Source organism: Lissotriton vulgaris, chromosome 10 (genome assembly GCF_964263255.1).
Source record: "Lissotriton vulgaris chromosome 10, aLisVul1.2, whole genome shotgun sequence".
NCBI classification, from domain to species: domain Eukaryota; kingdom Metazoa; phylum Chordata; class Amphibia; order Caudata; family Salamandridae; genus Lissotriton; species Lissotriton vulgaris.
In genome coordinates this window covers 105,248,112-105,267,034 of record NC_141698.1, presented here as the reverse complement: position 1 = coordinate 105,267,034, position 18,923 = coordinate 105,248,112, and the positions used below count along the sequence as shown (strand labels likewise).

General features: G+C 45.5%; 1 protein-coding gene and 1 long non-coding RNA gene across 3 annotated transcripts in view; one reads left to right on the top strand and one right to left on the bottom strand.

The window, feature by feature from the left end:
* Nucleotides 1-4,055, bottom strand: part of LOC147684761 (uncharacterized) — a 40,789-nt gene extending 36,734 nt beyond the window's left edge. The window contains exon 1 of the long non-coding RNA XR_015300744.1: nucleotides 3,955-4,055. This is a non-coding gene — a long non-coding RNA (uncharacterized LOC147684761). The remainder of the gene's footprint in view (nucleotides 1-3,954) is intronic.
* Nucleotides 1-18,923, top strand: part of MAD1L1 (mitotic arrest deficient 1 like 1) — a 2,106,297-nt gene that overhangs the window by 532,301 nt on the left and 1,555,073 nt on the right. The window lies entirely within an intron of this gene.

The window sequence follows — 18,923 nt, the reverse complement described above, 5'->3', positions numbered from 1 at the left end:
TCTCCAGGGTGAGACCAGGCACCCCCAGCGGTCTGGTGGGGCCGTTAGTGAAGATGAGGCAAGCTAATGCCCAGAGTTGCCGAGTGTGATCGCTGATCAGAGTGGGCACCGAGGCGAGAGAATTATCGAGTCTGTTGATCCTGGTCCAGAAACCTGCCGCGCCGGGAATCGAACCCTGGTCCCAGGCCGTCCTCTGCTCTCGGGTCTGCCGCCTCTAACCAGTGAGCCACACTACTTCACTGGATGGAGCATGTGTTACTGAGTGTGCTTCTTTCACTCGCACACACTTCATTCTTTTCCGGAGTTTCTCATACTCCATCGACTAACTTCCCTGGTTCTGTTTCCTCCCCGTTCTGCTGCCTAGTCTGCCCTCTAGATGAGTTTTTCTGGGGACCAGACATCACAATATTAATGATAACCACTCTCATACTATCATTAACACTAATTACAATAATAACAGTAACAAGAACAGTAAGACTAGCAACAGGCGTATTAGAATAATGTGAATATAAGTAAATATTCTTGTCCTTACTTCTGGTGCTAACAATAACAATAAGAAGCATTGTTATTAGTGCAGATCACCAGAGCATCATCTGGGAAACCGCGTTGGCAATAGAACCAGAAGTGGTTTATTTGATGCAGTTTGAGGGATTCCGAATTAGAAAAGCGAAGGAACGTGTGTGAGTTAAGGCAGGAACTTATGCAGCAAACTCAATCAATTAATTCTTTATTCGGGTACAAAAGTATCCTTAAAAGTACATTTAAAAACTACAATAAGTAGTTTAAAAACCTTTTAGCAGCCAAGTCATTGTTATGTATATTTTGGTAGTTACCCAGATCAAATTAAATTGGACTGAATCATTTCTAGTCATTGATCACTTTTAATACACAGCATAGTGGCACAGTGCTTCCAGGTGCAGATGGGAGCAGCTAGGGACTGAACAGAGTCTTCAGAATATGCCGAGCGCAGTGCAATGCCTAAGCGCACTTGGGTATCTCAAGCACTTTTCCAACGTAGGCGCTGGTAAATATGTCAATTAGTTATTCGCTTTTCAGATTTGTGGAAGCATGGGGGTTGATTCCAAGGACTTATTTAAAACAGATGTTCAGTGGTAGTGGCTTTTGTTTCGATATCGAAGTAAGGAGGGTAAATGTATTTTGTTAAGTTCACTGTAACACTGAAAGCTGCGCGAGTATAGTACTGATAATGTTCTATGTGGCAGTGCTCCTCCATTTGTGTCCTGCGCATCCTCTCTTCACACCAGGTGTCATCCTTCATGGTGCCTTTCTACTCTCCTGGGTAAGCGCACTGCTGTCCGAAGACTAACCTTTGGATCTGCGCTGCCCTAACAGCATACCACGTTAGCATGGTAGTTTGCAGGGCACAAGCAGTAAAAAAAGAGGGGGTACTAACAAAGTTCGGCAGTATGCAAATTGAGTCACATCGTGTGACATTGCATGTGGCATCACAGGAAGTGGCATCACAACCCAAGAATTCACAGGAAGTGACATCACACGTTTTACATGAGCGCATGTGAGTGCGCTATGAGTCTTAACAAATGAGATTTTCAGTCAGGGTTGTGCCTAAAAAAAAGAAATGCAACCTTGACGCATAATCTGGACCTCAACTTCAATACATTTATTTCTATAAAACTCTGGCACAAAGATATCTGCAACAAGGAGACACGTGGAGAATAAATCTATTTTGCTCAATTGTTTGCAAAGTGTGCATTCTAAAATCTCTTATGGTGTTTAAAGCACCTGCTGCAGAGAGCTTTGTGTGCTCATAAAATCTCAGGGAATAATAATAATGGAAAGATAACTCTGGAGGTTAACACATTTGCTGAAGAGATCAGTTTCATCTAGTCCCAGTTTTGAATCATAGCATAGAGGGCTAATATGTCTCCTGCAAAGCCCATCATGTAATATGCAGATGTTTATTTTAGGTTGCTAAGTTAGTAAATTACTGCTTTTAACACAAAGATCCTTTAGTTACTTACAGTTCACAAATTGTACTTCTAATATAAATATAGCATAGTGAGCTATGAAAGACATGTGACTCCTACACCTTGTAACCCTCACTGTTTTATGTAACACATCTTGTACATTGATTTACACACATGATTTATTGTTAATGTATGATGTGCACATGTGATATAAAGTGCTCTCACACCCTCCCTCAATTGAGATGGGTAGCGTTATAAATGAAATAAAACAAAATAGTGGTATTTAAATTATTTGTGTACACCCTGTGACTTAGCACCACATCTGACATTCTTACAGTGCATGCATATCTCGTGTACAGGGACTGCACCTGTGAAGTAATAGCAAGCTGTGAGCCTTTGTTTTCCCTCCATTGCCTTTAGGTGTGAGACTCCAGATAGTGCCCATCCTGGATACTCAAAAGGAGGAATGATGGCCCATTAGCTTTAGCCTTTGTTTTGGGCCCAGCTGGACTGATGAGCCCCCTCCTGCCCGGGATGCTGCTCAGGATGAATGCTGACAATGTGCAGGCACTGCTGAATGTGTTCGGGCGTCTGAAAATTACACTGGGATGAGTTCAGCTTATTTCTGTGGGGGCAACTTCTTGGCAGGGTAGACAGCTTTCACCCTGTGAAAATAGTGGGTAGACACAGTCTACCCGCGTTTACCCTCAATCTATGCCTTGGTTATTCTTATAAGTTTAAGGAACCTGTTTTTCCCCACTTTCACCCACTTGAATTTTGCTCACAGACTTTTACCGGGCTGTCTACCAGAAAGGTGGCTACGTGTATTTATTAGTGCAGTTTCCCTTTGGAATTCTCTCCTGGCCGAGTCAGACATACCGAAGACCAAAAACATTTTTCAGAGCAAAAGAAAACCTGCCAGTTTTCCATCTAGTTGCCAACACACACTGGTAATTTCTGGTCGTTCAATTGTTCACTAGTTGAAGTGTACCAAATGTATTGGCACTGAGGCTGATGGAGTAGAGGATGATTGGAAAAGGTTTCAGGTGAGCAGTGTTGTTGCGGGTGAGGGGGTACAGAACAGGTACAGTCTGACACTTGTATAGTGTTTTTTTTTACCAAATGTTGGGCACTGAAGCACTTACCCTCACAGATAGCAATCTACTCCGTTTTGGGTGTGTGGTAAGGAGCATGTTTTTGTTTTGAATCTATATGGGAAGTGTTTTCATGTTGTGTGGTGACCACCGAGAGATGTAGGTTGGTCTCCCAGTAATAATAGTTTCGTTAATTTTGGTAAATATAGATTCCGATCTGCTAAATAGATGCACAGTAATAATTAGCAGCAAATAAATAATGATTGTAAATCGGATGAATACATAAACCTGCAGAATTGTAGCAGAGCTGTGGAAATGATTCTAGCACACAGCAGAACTGCATAAAAGAAACAAAGTAGCAGAGCTGTGTTCTGGCGAGATCCTGGTCACCTCGACCCCTCGAGGCGACATTCCGGAAGTTCCACAGAAAGTCAGTAGTTCACGGTGAAGGAACTGTTTACGCTCGCTTGATTCTTGGACCCACTGTCTTTGTTTTGAAGAGGCATTTTCTGTGCTCTGAATGGTTCTTTTTCCACTGTCTGTCAAGTGGACTCTGACATCTCACGTATAGACTGTCTCCTTCCACGCCTTGTCTCCCCAACTTGTGCTGTGTCACTCCGGCCCCTCACCCTCTCCCTCTCCTGGGACTTTCTTGAAACGAGACAGGCTGTGTCTCCCCTTCCTCGCACTTCATCCCTACCTTGTCTCCCCCGTCTTTTTATGCTGTCACTCCAGCCTCTCCACCCTCTCCTGGGACTCTTTTGAAACGAGATATGGTGTGCGTATCCTTCCGCGCACTAAATCCCTACCTTGTCTCCCCTTTTTGTGCTGTCACTCCGGTCCCTCCATCCTCTCCGGGGACTCTTTTAAAACGAGATATGGTGTGCGTCTCGTTACGCGCACTAAATCCCTACCTTGTCTCCCCCATCTTGTGCCGAGTCACTCCGGCCCCTCCACCCTCTCCTGGGACTCTTTTGAATGTCTGCGGCGATGAAGCCGGCGCAGGCGGTGGGAGTGCCTCGGCGAATGTAAGCGAGCAGCGCGGTAAAATGCTCATTCCACGCAGGGACTTGGCAATCCAGCTCTGGAAATGAAGTCTGACTGTGAAAGGTCACTCCGGAGCGCATCGCCGAGTTTCCATGAAACCGTAATGAGTCACCAAATCGCTGGGTTTCATCTCCCTGCGCGGGATTGGAGGGTGTTTGTAAGAGGCGTCCCTCTTATCATGCAAACATGTTCTCTGACCCTCGCTTTTATGTTGCTGAAATTACCCATTATTCTGCACCTGGAATGTGCGGAATCTCAAGGAGGTGCGGGCTGCCGCTCCGCGCCACCCGGCGCCCCCTCCCTGCCCCGGTCCCGCTCGCTTTTATGCGCCTCCGCTCCTCACCTCCCGTCATCTGAAATGACAAGAATATTAGGCCTTAAGCTTTTAAAGCTTGGGCGGCGCAGCCTACTGGATTATGAAATGCCAGTCTCGGGGTGTCGCCTTCTTGCTTTAGAAAGGCAACACATGCAGAGGAAAAAGTTTTCAGGTGTTACAGAAGCAACTTTATTTATTTTATTTATTTTGAAAGTTTTATATAGCGCGAACAAGATCTTCGCAGATATCAGAGCGCTTTACAGAGGAGGGGAGCATGTATACAGCAGATACATCAATCATGTTAGGAGTACATCGAAGTGATATCATAAAACAATCAAGAAAATCAATTTCAGAGTCAACATAAGATACAAGGGATCGAACAAGTAGTACAGATGAGTATCGAGTCTTTGTAGTCTTGACTTACAGTAATACATACACACTGACAGACACATATGTACTGGTATGCTTTTTGCATTTAAACGCTGCATGCAGCTCCAAGGCACTGTCAAAGTGCAGTGACGGGAGAAAGGAAAGGGCCGAACACGAAGGAATGAGGAAAATGGCTTGTAAATGGAATGATATTCCCAAAATAGTAACAACGTCTAAGTCGCAATGAGGGAGGGGGAGAGGACAATAAGTTGCAGGAAAAGCAGGAGGTATTATGGGGACACAAACTGTGTGAAGAATTGGATCCTGGGCGGAATTCGGTCTGGTTGACTATTACATGCCTAGGTCTAGACCAACAAGAGGCTCACACACAGATAAATACCCAACACACACACATTTCCACACAACACCGATACAGTCAGACGACACACACGACGACCACAGGGGGGGGGTGAGTAGAGTGGCAGGTCTAATTGATGCTTACACCATTTACTGATTAAAACAAATTCCAGGTACAGGAATTATTGGGATCAGTGCCTAATCAGACGCTGCACTCTCCACAGTGAAATTGCTTCTACATCCGCAACAATGCAGCGCTTTCGGTTTGCCTGTTCTTTTCTTTACCTCTTTCCTACAATCATGATGAAAATATGCTTAAAATACAGCAAAGAGGCCATATAACATGGGGATGTTGGCATACTTCTATTTGTCCTTAAGTCTCTTGAATGTTTTACTAGTAAAAGGTAAGCTCTTGATGCCTGTTCCTAACAATAATATTTTTTGCTAAACATTTGAAGATGGACGCTTGGCTTGATTAAATGAAACTCGAAGATCATGGTGCCCAGAGTACAAAGAATCAGGCTAGCTAAAAATAAACGTAATCTTCGCATTCACGATTTGGGCCGGTAAACGGCCCCAGATAGCGTGAGAAACCCTTACACTCCCCTCTGTGACAGGGCGGCCTTAATGCACCGGTTATGACACTATATTCATGGTGTGCTCAGGCCCAATATCTACATTTTTGGCTATACCCTGTTAAATTTCAGCCACACGTTGCGGTGAGAGCTGACCTGAACTCCCTGATCCCGCTCTCCACTGCGGTCTATCAAACCTACAAATCCACACGTACTGCAGCCAACACCTTAGACTCTGTCAGGTGAGCGTGGGATTGGCTATGACGATGGGCGCCTCTAAATTGCATAAAAGCTCATTCCATAGCCATAGCACTCAATCCTATGGTGCCAGCATTGCAAGATGACAGTATGCACACTCAGGCGTGTAACAGACACCTATTCACATTTGCAGATTTATATCCAGATGGGCAATTCTGATCACCAACCGCGCCAACTGACACCATGTTCCACTGTGATGGACATGCTTGTATATCATTAACTCCGTGCTACCTGTTGCGTGTGTCATGACACCTTCTCTGAGCCCCATCCAACACTACATGCCCTAGAACACATACTGACCAATACCCCACATTGCAAGCTTGTCACCAGACTACATTGTAATGCAGGGTGAGTTGCCTGCAAGTACCCCTAAAGCACACACCCAATGACTGCTGGACACAGACCCGCCTATATCGCAGAGCAAAGGTCATATTGTTGTGCACAAAACACAGCTCTTACACCCATTTATACGCTGCGCCTCACACATTTTACATTTCCGCACCAATTATACCACATGCCCCTCCAACTGCATCGTATGGGATTAAGGGAAGAGGTGTGGTGTGAAAGATGTTTAGCACCCCAGGCCTCATTTCTACATTTAGCCTGGGAATGTCCTAGAATTGCAGCCTACTGGCGCGATGTACTCTCTACACTTCAGCAGATTACTGGGCACCAGACTCCTCTAACACTGATAGTCAGCCTCCTTGGCTATGTTCAAAGATCTGCCACAGGCATCATGCAGTCTAACTGCAATGCTCCTAATACTGCCAAGCGCCAATTGGCTCAACATTGGGGGAAGAGCTTCCCCAATGTCCCATTATGGCTAGAAGATGTTACGTACTGCCAAGAACAATTGGACAGCTATTGAGAGCGGATGCCTTTTCCAGCCCGACGAAAAGTCATTTTCTTTTTTTTTTAAGTATTTGAGTTTGCGTGACACACCCCCACCCTAGAAACATGCTGTTCTGACTTGGTGAACTCCTGTATATACTGAAGATGGTGTCATGTATTATGAGGTAGCACTGTAAAGGGAGCCCTAATCCACAGCCTTGAGACATCCCTCAGTGCGCCAGACGTGTACCCGGAGTTCTTTCCCCCGTCGTTAGACCAGAGACTTCTGATTGTTGATTATAGATGTGCTACCAATGTACAACTTCCTTTATCCAGCTTGTTGTGGTATTTTTTTCTTTATGACATTTGTATGTGCGGACTATGCTTTATCCCTCTCCCCCTTCTACTTTTTCCCCTGTTTCTGAGTAAGCGTTGTAATAAATCCCAATAAATACAATTAACAAAGAAAAAAATCTTCGCATTCCAGATATAAAATTAAATTTGTCACACGAATTCATAAAAATAAAAAACTACAAGAAATCACATCACGTCATTTTATTGCCCTAAAAGTAAATCTGGTGAGGTCTTATTTCCTCAAGGTCCTGCTTGCTTGCCATTTGTAGCCACTCCAGGGGTGATTTTGACTCCTGTACCTTGCTGGGGAAATGTCCATCCGTTTATTTTCATTCACAACAACAGCTTAATGCAAAGTATCACTGAGATGTCACGAGGAGAGCCCTGCTTTGACAACCACAAATGTTACCACCAGTCAGCCATCCACGCACTACCTTCGCAAGAAATGTGTCTCGATGTACTCTCTGTACAACAAACACTTTCGACAGCACCAGAGAGAAACCAATGAAAAGACCTAATGAAACGATCCACGATGCTTCAAAACCCCTCTCTAACTCGTCGTTTCAACCAGTCACAAAACACTTCCTCATGCAAATCCCACTGTCGCTCATTGTTGTAACCAGGAACACAGCCAAGCGGTTTGTAAAGGCCACCAGGACACAGGTGGCATTATTGAACCATAAGTGAAGCTAAGCATTATCTATTTTGTAGTAAAATAATTATTTGCAAAGCGAATAGGTTTCACCTTTTGTAGGGAAGCCCTGATAGTGGGCAGCGTGGCTCAAAAAAAGAGGAAAGCAAAGCCTATGAAGCGGCCAGCTGCATTATTTTGTAGGCGGCCACACCAAGCACGAAACGCGCCACAAAACGATAAGTGATTTTTTGGATACATGTTGCATTGGTAAACAAAAAGAAAAAATAAGCTGTGTAAGTGGATGGGGGAGCAATAAGGCTGGGGGGGAAGCAATAAGGCAGGGGGGAAGCAATAAGGCAGGGGGGAAGCAATAAGGCTGGGGGGGGGAAGCAATAAGGGTGGGGGGAAGCAATAAGGGTGGGGGGGAAGCAATAAGGGTGGGGGGAAGCAATAAGGGTGGGGGCATGCAATAAGGGTGGGGGAAGCAATAAGGGTGGGGGGAAACAATAAGGGTGGGGCGAAGCAATAAGGGTGGGGGGAAGCAATAAGGGTGGGGGGAAGCAATAAGGGTGGGGGGGAAGCAATAAGGGTGGGGGAAGCAATAAGGGTGGGGGAAGCAATAAGGGTGGGGGAAGCAATAAGGGTGGGGGAAGCAATAAGGGTGGGGGAAAGCAATAAGGGTGGGGGAAAGCAATAAGGGTGGGGGGAAGCAATAAGGGTGGGGGCATGCAATAAGGGTGGGGGGAAGCAATAAGGGTGGGGGCAAGCAATAAGGGTGGGGGCAAGCAATAAGGGTGGGGCGAAGCAATAAGGGTGGGGGGAAGCAATAAGGGTGGGGGGAAGCAATAAGGGTGGGGGGGAAGCAATAAGGGTGGGGGAAGCAATAAGGGTGGGGGAAGCAATAAGGGTAGGGGAAAGCAACACAGAGGGGACAGAATCCCAGAGGGTGGGGGTGAGGAAGCAACAGAAAAGCAGGGGAAGCACAAGTGTTGGGCGGGCAGAAACAACGTGGAGGTGCAGGGGGGGTTACACGGAGGGCGAGGGTAAGGATACAAAGCAATTTATAATGTTTTGAAAATAATTGTGCTGGGTGAAGTAAAGTGCTTGGAGGAAATGCAAGAACCTACCTCGGGTGTCTAGAAAAAGCGTGGTCGTAGATTTCCAAATTAGAAATATGTAAACAATAAGAGGAGAAATCTGGAGGAAATTGTATAAGGAAACAAAGCAATAGATCAAATGTTTAAAATGTTAAACCGCACAGGAGAGCAACTCGAAGGGCGAAGCTGTATAGAAGTGAACGCCTACGTAAAAGCAGCTTGAAGGACAAAGTTGTGGAAAATGAAATTTCTATATTGTTATGAAAAGAAATGTGCGGACAGAAGGGGCAAACATGCTGAATGGTAAGAATTCGTGCACTCTTACGGAATGCTAAAGAAAAGCTTAGCTTGGTTTACGTTTTTTAAATCATAATGTTGTAAACGATAAGAGATAACTTCACACAGCCCATATTTTCAAAACATTACAAATAAGAGTCCCCATAACTGTGTTGTATCAATTTCCGGCACTAATAGATGCTCTTATTAAAAGGCAAGTAAACCTGGCTACATGTTGTATATTTCATTGTCCAGACAGAACATCTTGCAACAACATAACAAGAACAGGGGCAGTAACTGAGTCTTGCCAAAAGCCTTGAACCCATAGTGACCCTACCTAGGAGGCTAAACACGTTGACCATTATCAGGGTGAAAGGATAATAACTCACCTGAACACCAGTGTGCACAATTTTTAACCATACCAAGGGCATACAACATTAAAGGGATACTGGGGAGTCCAATTAGGTATTTTTACTTCAAAGCCTACCAGACAGCACAGCTCTCTGGTTTGCTAACAACTGCTTGTGGGCATTCTGAAAGCTTCTCACAGGAATGCATTTCGCCTGTTGCTTACCACTGGCTTTGTTCAAAGTGGCTTGCTTGCCATTGCTGGCTTTGTTTGTTAGGCAGTCCAGCTTGAATTTGACCCTCCTGTGGAGCATAACCTATTTATTGTATTCTTCAACAAGTGCTCGCTTTCCGTAAACAGGCCCTTTAAATCTTGTTCTTACCATGTCACATTTAATGTGCTTTCAAAGTTGGAGGTCAAATGTCTGTCTTCTAAGGGAGCTTGGTGTTTACTTTTCTTTTTCAGACTTCTAGGTGAGAGGGTGTAAAATGAAAGGCCTTTTTCTAGCACACAACATTTAAATGTCTTTAAATGAACTGTGCTAAATCAGGATATAGCAGAATTAGAAAGTCACAAATTAAGCACTCTTATGTAATTCTTTAGTGTGGTGGAAACATATTTCAATACGATCAAAACACATCAATACACTAGGTGATGACATTTCCACACAATATGGTTAGTGCACAGTAAACTTGTATGCCTGTGCAAATGTAATGGTCATTTCAATTGAAAATGTGTGGCCTGTAATGACAGTGAGCTACCACACCATGCATACTCCTCGCTACACCACTCCAATCTACACCACTTTACTCTACACCATCCCACTAACTTTTAGCCATGCTGAACAGCAGCCACACTGGTGTACAAAATGGCTAAAACAAATAACTCTTATTAGATGAGACCTATTGGCTTTGCCAATGCTGGTTATACTATGAAACCTCATTGGAAAAAATTATAAGTGTGCACTGAGGGTTTACAGTTAGCCACTTGATCAATAAACTTCAATTTATCCTCCTCCAACAGTGACACTTCACTTCTCATGCTTCTTTTCACTTACTTCACCTTCACTTGCCTCCCATATTTTTTACCTGCTTCTTCTTTGAGCTTTTAGAATAGTACAACTGTATTGTCACTGGTCCTTTTATGTCTGTGAATTTTAAATATAAACGTTACCTGCTGCCTGAAAAGTTGCGGTGCCAGTGCTAAAGCAGGCACTAGAAGGACGACAACAGCAAGGGGGCACCATATGGTGACTAGAGGCATCAACGCTGGCCTTTTTGCATCTGTCTTATTTCATTTAACAACACTGGTTTCATCATTGCTTCCTGTAGTCCTACTTTAATGCCTCATGGTACAGCCAACACATTCAAACTCAAAAGGGTGTTGGATTCTTTATTGACCTTGAGTCCGGCTGGTCACTTAGTGAAATTGTTATACTGCTCTCTGTTGGAGGCAACTCGCGAGCCTCTGACAAGATTGGGGCCGTGCTGGAGAGGGAGTTCAGACTCGGAATGGAACATGATTATAGCACACCCCAGAATTCTTTCTCGTAATACAAGGTTGTTAGAACCTGGGATGTCAGGTCACCTAGGGTAGCCTGGCCTAGGGGCAAGACCTACAATTCTAGAGGCACAGTGTGAAGGTTGCAGACCACCCAGCAGTAAATCCACGCAATACACTTAAAAAGGACGCTACACCAATCTGTTAGGAAAATAAGTACCTGTTTTATAAAAATAATATACTCTTTGTTTTCTTGGTTCTAGAATTTACAGTTCAATGTAATGCATTCTGTCAGGGAAAAACATCAGTACGTTTAAAATTACCAAATAATGTCAGAAACACAGTATTTTTAAATTATCATCACATTACATTAAAATGACTTATAATCAGTAGCTCTACCTTCAGGGTTGTTAACTCATTTCAGTATTTATACATTCAAACAGTCCCCAACATTGACTAGATTTGACTGCAATGAGGAGTTTCAGTTTATCCAGAAGTTTTAGTTAGAGATCAGCAATCTCCATAAGGAATTTATTCCTTCACTGAACCAGCAGGTTCCTTGGTGCTACTCCCCAACCTGTATTAATCAGGGCTGAAAACGACCAGTGCCTTATTTATTTCGCTGTAGGCGCTAGCGCTGCTCCCCCCTGCAGTACACCTCCTTACTTGTGTATGTTTATGCTGGAATCGTCTTGCGCCAGGCTCAAAAGGGGAACAGCAGACGAAGGGGGTCGGGGAACTGAGGCTGGAGAGGCCCTCACGCTCGGGCCGACTCCTCAGTGGGGCTCTTGAGCAGAGGACCACCAGGGCAGATATTACGATGCTTCCCCGGCCCCTACTGGGCCTCTAAACACTCCCTCCCTGCTCGGGCCAGCTCCTCAGTGTGGCGCTCGAGCAGGAGGGAAAGAGCAGATCTCTTGGCGCTCTGTGGAAACCCTCGGCGCCTCTCCTTAGCGCCGGACTCCAAAGACACTCCTCCAGCGGGCATGCGCTGTAGCGCTCGGCTGGCGTCGCCTCCCACTGCGCTCGCTCGAAGAGCAGACGCTTCACTCCTGGGCCTGCTTACTTCTTTGCCCCTCCTTCCGGGGATTACAGCATCGGACGGGCATGCGCAAAGGCGCCAATTAGTAGCGTCTCACCGGGCTTTCCCTTGGCAACCGGGGTGCTACACAGCTACACAACAGAAGCGCGGAAGGCGCCCCCGGGGTCCCGCTCACGAGGGAAAGCCTCGCAGGGCTTCTCAGGCTCAGTGGATCCTGCGGGGGCGCTGCCACGGAGCGTGATCGGTGCACCAGGGGTCCCGCTCCCAGTTCAAGGTAGGGAACAAGTTCCTCACTCCACTCTCTCTACCTAACAGGCGGGGAGGCTTGCCACACGACACAGGATCAGTCAGTGGTGAGGAAAACTTGAGATTGTCCAGTGGAAGTACTTCCTTTCCACACTATAGCGAGGAGGGGGGAATAAGCAGGAGGGCTCCTTCAGAATAAAGCCACAGAACTCTTCCTCAGCACTAATCCCCTATCTCTCCTTACTGGACAGACTAGGGGCACAGGAGAACTCGTAGTTCAGCTCCCAGGACAGGGTTCTCCTCAGCTTCCAAGACTACTGAAATTAACCCCTTCACCTATCTGTCCAGGATCAGCAGGATGAACTAACTTGGCTAGGACAACAGGAAATGAGAGGTGGAAAGCCTTGACAGAGGGCTACCCTTGTAGAATAAACCACCCCTTAGGTTCCTACCCCTACCAGACCTCAGCCTTCACTCTAGCTGCCCCTCACTGACAGACAAAATGGCTGCTCCGCATTCCGCCTTATATAGGCTGACCCTCAGTGGTCCAGAATGGACCAGAAGGTTCTAGAACGCCCTATGCTAGGCTATGGCCAAGTTCTGAGTGTGACAGTTAGGGCAGTTGGTAGCCACCATTTTGTGTGGTTCCAACTTTTCCTGTCAGAACAGGCCTCTGGGCCCGAGGTGAAAAATTATGAGGGGGGAAAAGAACACCTATCCCCTTGACCAACACCTAGAAAAACTCAGTGGACAAAAATTATTAAGGATATGAAGGGCAAAAAGGGGACAGAATAAATAATAAATAGGAGGGACTACGCCAAAAAGCCAGACAGGTCTAACAAAGGTTAAATACACACACTTTAATTACTTACATACCACCTTTATGACACCCCATAGGCTTGGAGTTGCTTACGGTGGCGAGGCTAGTCGTTGACCGAGATGTAATTGTGAAGATGCAGATTTGTTCACATGGCATGGGTGTGCCCTGGTCTGCAGCCGTATTGGGATAAGATGGTGGCGGAGGTGAGCGCAACGCTGGGACGAACGCTCTAACCTACTGTAGGGTTATGCTAACTGGGGCTCTTCCCTCACCCCCCTAAGCGGAAGGTCGGGAACAGATTTATTGATCTGGCTCTGGTCCTCGCCAGGAGAAGGATAGCCATGGCTAGGATGTGACACATTGGACGTGGGCGGAGGGGAGGGCCTTGACCAGGGAGGAGGTGAGCGGCTTGCAGGGGCGCCCCATTGAAGAGCAATGAAGGAAAATCCTGGATGAATGGGAATACCCAGAGGATGAACATGACACAGAAGATGGAAGCTAAGACGAATCTCAGACAGGGGACGGATGTGTGCCTACAGCCAGAGAGTCTGATCAGAGGGAAGGCCCTTAATGAGGGATAATAAGAGGCAGTGAGAGTGATGGAGAGTGGGGGCGGGATCGGTAAGTTAGTGCAGAGATCGGGCGGGTGTGTATATTTATTCAGATCCTGGAAGATAGTATGCCCCCACTCATATGTTCGTTGATTGTTAAGTTTAAAAGGAATGATAAGGAAGATCTGCCCATTGGAGCGCCTAGACCAGAGGGGTTGTAATAAGTAGTATGCAATCTTTGTCCTATCAGTTCCGAGAGGATGCTGCTGAGTGCACACAGGGGACCGGTGGACTGTGCAATTGAGTCGTATCGCCATTCATTCTTTGTAAACCTCTCTTGTGTGCATATCCCAGAAGGACTGGCATGATTGAGGCTCTTTAAGTACATTTGGCCATCCTTTCAATAGATCATTCCATCTATCCTAGAGTTCTTCTGACTGTCTTACATGTTTCCTGACCTTTCTTGTAACTTGTAGCATATTGACCCGAGTGTTTGCATTGGATGTGCTGCTCATATTCTATTTTGTGTGTAGTTTGCCCAGAGGGCTAAGCTCAACGGTTGAGGTCCAGTGGTTTAAGACCTTCAGATGGTACTTAGTATCTGGTGTGCTACGGATGACTCTCAGTTGAATGCGGTGAAAACATACATATCCGCGTTCTAGTTCTGATTAGTCAACCTAAACAGCAGACCATAGCTCCTCACTTAACTAGGGGGGTCTAGCAGAGGAACTCTAAAACCAGGGCAACAGTCTAAAATACGCGATTAGACTGCTTCTACCCACTTTTTTCACAAGCGGCACTGCACCAATGGCAGCTATGCCCCTGGTATGATAGGGTGTCTACTCAGGGAGCTAGAACCCTCATCCAAGCAGAAATCTTATACAGACTCCTTCCATCTACCCAGATAAGAGATTAGGAGGATTATGAACGCCATAAACAATACAAACTACACAAGTATGTGTTCTGTAATAACCTGGCCTTATTTTCATTACCAGTTTTCATTTCTGGTAAAGGTACAGAAACACTAATGCTGCATTTTAATTCTGCCAGAGTGTAGTGTAGTTCCTATATTCCCAATAGGCTCTGCGCATTGAAATAATATATCCTATAGATGTGACGTAGGGCTTATGTCTACTAGGTCTCTATCAAATATATCAGACTTAATTGTGAGTGCCAGCTAGCTCAGAGGTCACTTGAATCTTTCTCAAGTTCACAAGAAGGGATTTAGTTTATGACAACTGCATAAACATGACAAATTTGTTTCCCCAAGATAAAACTGATCTTCAGAGTTGTGGAAACAATAGATCGATATTTCACTCAGTCAATCGTGCATGCTTCGTTTAATCAGAGGTGCTGAGAAATAGACGGGCGTTTTCAATAAAAGGATTTATTGGACAGTCTTCTTTCTAAAGCATAAGAAATGAACTGCTACAATCGTAAAACTGGTTGCAAAATATAATGCATACATGAGAAAGAGTAGAAAAAAATAATACTGTAAGAGCATTGTATGGTTCTTAAACCATAGATGAATACATAAATAAATAACAGAGGCTAAAAGTACTCAACTGGTGCTTCTAAAATACACCTACCCCGATGTACCTAACCTAAGCTTAGTATGAGGGAAGTAGTAAGTGAGGTGTAGCATAAATGTACTATTCTTTGCCAAGCATCTGCCCAAGATTTCTCTTTGGGTCTAATCAGCTCCGTACCTTGATTTGGAATGAAGGTCAGGCGCAGGACTCTATTTCCCAACAACCCGCAAGGGTAGCTTGGAAACACTGGAGCTGGGTTTCTCTGCAGGAGAAAAGACAGCGTCTCTCAGAGTTTGCTGGAGGGTCGGCTTCCTTCGGCACTTACTGTAGAAGGATGCGTCTGGCAAGTAGATAGTCGAACTGCTCCAAACCACTGTGTGTTTGCTATGGCAAATGTGAGCATATTTATACCTTGAGGGTACCGAGTTTGACGTAAAGGTGGACATAATAACGTCATCAAAGAGTCTCAGTTCTTTGAAAACTCAATGAGTTCTTGGGCAAGACAGTCCTCGAGCAAGGGGAAGTCCCTAGCTGCTGAAGCAGAGTTTTCCAAGAAATCGTTGTAGATTTTCGGAACTAGTGGAAGTAGCCCTGCCATATTTGGACTGCATGAGCTATGTCTAAATATGGTTATGATTTCTATGCCTGTATAAGGATATGGTGATTTATACCTAATATAAGGGCATGAATCCGGAAAATTACAATAGGGTCCTAAAATGGTACACAACAAGAGTTCCTTAATCTGGTATGCAAATGAACCCATTATTATTATTATTAAAAACATTTGTAACGTGCTCTATCACCATTGGTTTCTTGGCGCTGATAGACAAATGGGGTGGACCGAAAGCAGGAGGTTTAGTCAAATGCAGCTTGGAAGAGCAGAGTTTTTAAAAGTCTGCGAAACCAGTCAAGCTTTGGACAAAGACGAAGGGAAAGGGGAAGTGAGTTCCAAGTGGAGGGGGCCAGGACGGAGAAGCTCAGACCACCGTGCTTTTTCCTTTTAAATCTAGGCACCACAAGGAGGTTTGATGAGGCTGAGCGAAGGGCTCTCGTAGGGATGTGACGGGTCAGAGCCGAAGAAATGAAAACGGGCGCTGCATCAGATAGGGCTTTAAAGGTGGTACATGCCAATTTGAAGGTGCAGCGTTTGGATACCGGGAGCCAGTGTAGGCTACGAAGGAGGGGAGTGACATGTTGGTGCTTAGGCTGGTGGAAGATCAGGCGGGCGGCCTGATTCTGCACCAGCTGCAGCCGTTGAAGGTGGCAAGCTGGAATCCCTGCATAGAGAATATTGGCGTAATCGAGCCTGGAGGTGATAAGCGCTATGACCACTTGGGTCAGGGCTTCTTTACCCAGTGACTACTTTTTCGGTCTGGCGTTCTTTTGACACACACACACACACACACACACACACACACACACACACACACACACACACACACACACACACACACACACACACACACACACACACACACACACACACACACACACACACACACACACACACACACACACACACACACACACACACGCACGCACGCGCGCACACGCACACGCACACGCACACGCACCCATACTTACACACCCATACTTACACACCCACACTTACACACCCACACTTACACACCCACACTTACACACCCACACTTACACACCCACACTTACACACCCACACTTACACACCCACACTTACACACCCACACTTACACACCCACACTTACACACCCACACTTACACACCCACACTTACACACACACACACTTACACACACTTACACACACACACACTTACACACACACACACTTACACACACACACACTTACACACACACACACTTACACACACACACACTTACACACACACACACTTACACACACACACACTTACACACACACACACTTACACACACACACACTTACACACACACACACTTACACACACACACACTTACACACACACACTTACACACACACACTTACACACACACACTTACACACACACACTTACACACACACACACTTACACACACACACACTTACACACACACACACTTACACACACACACACTTACACACACACACACTTACACACACACACACTTACACACACACACACTTACACACACACACTTACACACACACACTTACACACACACACACTTACACACACACACACACACACACACACACATACACTTACACACACACATACACTTACACACACACATACACTTACACACACTTACACACATACACTTACACACACTTACACACATACACTTACACACCCATGCTTACACACCCATGCTTACACACCCATGCTTACACACCCATACTTACACACCCATACTTACACACCCATACTTACACACCCATACTTACACACCCATACTTACACACCCATACTTACACACCCACACTTACACACCCATACTTACACACCCACACTTACACACCCACACTTACACACCCACACTTACACACCCACACTTACACACCCACACACCCACACTTACACACACCCACACACACACTTACACACACACACACACACACTTACACACACACACACACACACTTACACACACACACACACACACTTACACACACATACACACACACTTACACACACACACACACACACACTTACACACACACACACACACTTACACACACACACACACACACTTACACACACACACACTTACACACACACACACTTACACACACAAACACTCACACACACACACACACACTCTTTATCCCCCAGGGTTTGCTCTTATAACTACTAATTCTGTAGGTCTCGCTAGAGCCAGCGCATGCGCTGCTCTATAGAGAAATTTAGTAGCTGGTTTAAAAGTGCTACCCAGGCCGTCAACCCGCTTGCTATTACACGCACAAGTGCGCACACGACGTGCACAACTGCTATTTGGCTTCTTTTAGCACGTGCGTGAATGCCCTCCCTATCCCCTCCCTTCTCCCTCTCCCTCCTCGTCAGCTTCATGCTAATCGTGACACCCGCGCTTTTCTTAACATTAAAAGTGAAGCGCAGGTGCTGCGATCTGAAAAATTCCTAGCATTGCTTCCCTTTCAGAGTAGTTTTACGGTGTCTTCAATCATGCTCCACATGTGGTAAAAAAAAAATCACAAAGCTTGCACTCTCCTCCGACTGTGAGAAGTCTGTTAACAGCCAAGCTGTGCACTTAATGGTTTGTCTCTGTGAAGACATGTAACGTTGGGAGTAGTATGGTTGCCTTTACTGAGGTATTACACCTCTCCTAAAATCAGTTTCTGTGCTAAATCAGGGTAAGAGGGTGATTTCAACAGGCAGATGAAGCACCCTGCTGTTTCATAAATTGTATTTTTTTATTTTGAAAAACATCTTGTTTTAGATGGAAACTATTTTGTTGTCGCCCTTCTCTCCTGTGTGCTTGCAGAGGTACTTATTTTTTACTGTATTCCTTGAAATCACTACATCTCCCCTTGCCGCCCCCCTCACCACCACCTACGCATTGCTGCTTGCATTTTATTACATCTTCCTTAATCTCCCTGTGTTGCCCCTCCCACCTCCACCTGCCACCCGTCACTACTTGCCACACCAAAACCTTCCACCCTCCCACCCTAGTTTGACCATTTTTCTTAGTAAGCACTCGTGTTTCCAAGCTCAGGCGTCTCTATACATTTTTATTATCCAATCCTTGTGTTTTCAATCCTGGACTCCGACAGC